This window comes from Rattus rattus, chromosome 3, assembly GCF_011064425.1.
Source record: "Rattus rattus isolate New Zealand chromosome 3, Rrattus_CSIRO_v1, whole genome shotgun sequence".
NCBI lineage: Eukaryota > Metazoa > Chordata > Mammalia > Rodentia > Muridae > Rattus > Rattus rattus.
Window position 1 is genome coordinate 1,748,600 of NC_046156.1, and position 4,893 is coordinate 1,753,492.

The 4,893-nt window shown below is 39.9% G+C and overlaps 1 non-coding gene across 1 annotated transcript; it reads right to left on the reverse strand.

Annotated features, from left to right (window-relative positions):
- Nucleotides 1-4,203: 4,203 nt before the first annotated feature.
- LOC116897548 lies at nucleotides 4,204-4,335 on the reverse strand. Its single transcript, XR_004387562.1, has one exon. It is a non-coding gene; the product is annotated as a small nucleolar RNA SNORA17 (small nucleolar RNA).
- Between the last annotated feature and the right edge of the window lie 558 nt (nucleotides 4,336-4,893).

Genomic DNA, 4,893 nt, shown 5'->3' on the forward strand with positions numbered 1-4,893 from the left:
GGGGACCAGGTAAGCAAGGGGCCTGGGACAGAGACCTACCTGGTTGTCCCAGATGTTGGTAGGCCTGGTTGTCCCTGGTTCAGGGAGACCTCTGGAAATGCAGGCAGAGTTGGATGTCCCTGCTGTCAGCAGGCATCCAGAAAATGCTGTTTGAGTCATTCTGACTGAAGTGAGGTGAAGAGTCAGTATAAACTTGATTTGCATTTTCCCATAGCTAAGGGGAGAATCATTTTCTCCATATTTATTGATCTGGGTTTTCTTTCTAAATTTAGGTCTCTCAATACCCACTATATCTGCAATTACTTCCTCCACCGAAATACTGAAGCCCTTAAAGTCATTCATAAATGTTAGAGTAAGCTTTTGCCCAAACTCCTGTTTCTGTTGATATTTTGACCTCTTTTCATAAATCACAAATGTTCTTAATGAATCTAGGGTTGTAAATCTACTACAAAGGTTTATAACTTGCTTTGCTCAGAATTCCCCAGAAGATTCACTATTTGTAACAGTCACAATAAAACCTAAAATTTGGAATTGCTCCTTGATGTTCAAGCAGAAAAAATGGGATGTTATGTTAGCATTATGAAAGTAGTTCTAAACTCATTTTATGTCTCCATCAGAGCTCATGAATGACTAAATGCATCATCTACATGCAATTATATTTTTAAAGGATTATGTTTTTCTGAATAGTAGTTATCAAAATCAATTTTAAAACCTCAATAAACTATGTAGTAAACAGATGTTCCATTATGCAAGTGTTGTTTTTGCATTTATAGTTCATGTCTATGATAGATTTAGCCTAACTCTTAATAGTTCGAGAATGCTGAGAATAATAATGAGCTTTGGTTTCAACTAAAGTGATTGGTTATATAAGTTCCTGATACAGCAGTTAATTTATGCAATCAGGTATCCTCTGAAAAACTCTGGATCACTTGCTGTAACTTCAACATCAGCACTCTCAAACTCACTACATGCTTCATCTTATGAAGATGGTGTAGGTCCTTACTCTTCCTGAACCATACTCTGATAGCTTCTGCATTTTATCTTCATCATTAATACTTCTTTTAGCTTTCAGATACCTAGACATTCTGAATTGGACTTTGGCTTAGGTGAATGCTATATCTGATTTCACTTATCTAGATCACCAAAACTTTCTTTCTGTTAACAGTAAGGCTATTCCCTGAAGAAATGCTTTTAATTTCCTCCAAGAACTTTTAATTTGCATTTGCATCTTAGCTAGCTGCCACAAGAGGTTAACTTTGTGATGTCTTGGCTGTTATCATACATGTCATTTACTAAGGTTTATCATTTCCAACTTTTGATTGAAATCAAAAGATGAGTGATTATTCCTTTTAATACTAACATAGAAATCACTGTAGCATTATTAATTGGTTTCATTTAAATATTTATAAGCATCTGGGAAGAGGAAGCCCCGAGGAGAAGGAATGGGATAGGATTGGATGGAGTGTAGGTAAAACACACAGATTCATTAAGTTATATTAGCTTTCTTGTATTTCTTTTATATTTTTAAAGCATGAACAACATTCATTCAAGTAAGAAGGTAGGCAATTGACAATAAGGAATACAGCTGTAGTGGTAGGGAAGTGTAGTGATGCCACCCCCCCCCCAATCAGACAGGAGCTGATCTGATGCAATCACAATAGGGCCTTTTTATTTGAGCTAGCTTGGGCCTCCTGGCACACCATCATCATGCAGGACAGTTTTGATGGTGGGGAGTCCTGGATGTCTTTCAGGGCAGACTTCGTAGAAAGCTATAAGTGGGAGGGAGGGTGTTTAAGCATCTAATTGGAGAGCTACCATAGCTTTTAACATAATTGGCTGATGCTGGGAGTCCTATTATAAACTTAATTTTTGTTTTTTTCTACATTTGGTAGTTATTAGGCAGGGCTTGGGCTTGTAACCTCAGGGGTTACAGATCTGTTGGGATAATAACCTGGAGACACTGGTCATGTTGGGGATATAACTTGGAGACACAGGTCTTGTTGAGGGTGAGCCTAGAGACTGGATCTAGGCTCACATTTTGTTGCGGGGTAAATTGGAAACTAATATATGGTATTGGCCTGTTAATTTACCTGAGTTTAAACTTAGGTCAGGTTTTCTAAAATGGAGTCTGAGTTTAAAAGATTTGACCTCTTATGGCCAATAGCAATTTGTGTACAGAGAACCACATTGAAATGCATAGTCCATCTACTTCCAGCCCTGAGGTTTTTGTGACTATGAACAGAGGAGTAACATTGGAAACTGAATCCTGAAAAAGCTATTTCTAAAATTAAATACTAAAATGGTAAGGCAGCCATTTTGTGTTTACTCAACATGTAGGGGAAGGCAAAGACCCAGTACATCGACTTCCTTGGATTGAGATCCTCGTAATTTATAATTTCACAGCCAAGACTGCCTGTCTATATCTAAGATACAGTGTGTGTTGTTTACTTTTGTTTGGTAGTCTTTAGAAAAGGAAAATCACAGTTTTCTTGTTAATCGACATTTCTTGTTTTCTAAAGGTATCTTTGAAGATTCAGAAATACTCATGTGAAGGGGAAATATTTGGCACAGGAGAGAAAATCAAGCTGATCCTGTTAAACACAATTCCCCTTCCTTTGTCCACTGATAATCCATTATTTTTAGTAATAAAGAAACTTGGCATGCTGCCATTACAGAGGTGCCTGGATTACGTTTAAATGACAGGTTCGTTAGTTTGCCCCTCCATTACTTGGAAGGTAATCCCATTAGACTATATTTACTAGCTATTGTATGCCCAGCTTTTCATAACTGTTCAGAAACAATGGCATCCAAAGAATAATATGTCAAAGATTGTGTGCATGTCACGCCCACCTCGGCCGGCAAGGAAGACGCAACACGGTTGGATTCTTCTCAACAGCCTTTACCGCAGGACACCTTCATTGTTGACACGGGGACGTAAGCAGCAAAAGCACTCACCTTATATACACAACAGTATGCTAATATTCTTTCAGGGATTGGTGGGGCACGAGTCACCCCACTGTTATCCCAGCTACTTGTCCTCCAGAGCTTGGCGCGGCATGAACCCTATTAGCATAGTACCACCCCAGCCAGACTGACGGCAGGTGCAAAACCCTGCGCATGCGCAGTACTGTTGTTCACCACCGGAGGGCGCCAGATCACCTCATTATCATACAGCTGCCCTGACGAGGGGACAAGCCTGCGCATGTGCGGTAAGTTATTCACCTTGGAACGGGGCTGGCTGTCGGCGCCATCTTTACTTCGCCGCGCCGCGCACTACATGTGCATATGTGCATGTGCATACATACATGTATATATGTATGTGTGCATGTATGTAAAAGCAAAATTGTCATGTGTTAAAGAAGAGACACCTCAATAAAGTGAGGAAAGAAGTAAGCTATAAAACTATAGAACCACCTTACTTCAAAAAAAAGTTACTTTGAAGTTTTTATTTGAGCTCCAATTTACAGCGATAAAATATCTGAAAGTGACAGGTATCTATTCCTCTACTGTCTGGTTGACCTTAGTTGTTCGATGTCTTGTAAATCCTTCCAAGAAAGATTTATCCCCAAAGCTATTTGGTAGTTTTTAAGAAATGGCATCACCAGCTACTCATATCAGGCTGTTACTCACTACCCTCAAGTCTCCATTTCTGACTCTTTTCATTGTGCCCACATCCTTCTTTTTTTCTTTATCTTCCATTTCCTACCACTAACTCCTCTTAGTGATACCTCAAATCTCTGAGTGTCTGGGGTTGTTAATAGGAGGAGTGCTACGTTTTGCTTGTGTGTGCTGGACAGGAGTCATCTTAGGCATGGTTTGCTCCTCCCTCCTAGGCCTGTGCAGTACTTGATTGGTGATCACCAGGCTAGCTTCCTGTCCAGCCCCTATGGTGACAGTCTGGTGGTCCTTAGGCTCGCTGCTCACACCAGCTTCCTGAGTGGCCCTATGTGTGGATTGTTTATCAAAGCCTTACTCCTGCTTGAGGGCACTCAGTCCCAGGTGGGTGTTTGTGTTTTTGTTTTTGTTTTTTTTGTTTTTTGTTTTTTGTTTTGTTTTGTTTTTGTTTTTGTTCCATCTCTGGCTTGCTTCCAGGTTCTGGTCCTGGGAGCCATCAAGGCCTGAACAACACCAGAGTAGTAGTCCTCTCAGGCTAACTCCCTGTCTTGGCAAAGTACTGGTAGTCTTCGCAGGCTTTTTTCAGGGAGTTTTAGGTTAGTAGTCATTCAGATGTCCATAGGTCAAAACACTGAGCATAGATAAAGCCTTTCTCCTCTCTGCCACCTACTGACACATAAGTGACACAGCAGCCACACCTGCATCACTTCTAGGGACAGTTGTCACCATGTTTTTTATACTTTTATTTAAGTGGATGTTAGAAATCACTTCTAGGGAGTTTCAGTTTTGTTTTAGTATATTTTGTCTAGAATTTCTAGTTGCTAATCTCAGGCAGTTTAATTCCATAGGATCTATTCAGCTATTTTTAACTATTCTAAAAGCTAACATTAGATGTAGGTTTTTCTTTTAATTGCTTTTTTATTTTTTTATTTTTATTTTTATGTTGGCCTTGAATTTGTGTCAATTCTCCTGCCCCTGCCTCACAAGTGTTAAGATTACAGGTGTGAGATACCACATCCAACCTTGTAATGTATATAAGGCAATCACACGTTATTTTTCTTCATATTGTTGTAATCATTAGCAATGGCATTATATAAACAATTATGATTTAAATAAGTGAGTCCTGAAACATAAAATACAATCTGGCCCTCTGGGTACCCAGCAAGCCCAGCAACTGAGACATACGTCCCATACTTCCTGTCCTCCATCCTCTGGTCCACACCTCTACCTGCAATCCTGGATCTTCACTACACTCCTCAGGCTACAGCTCTGCCTGCT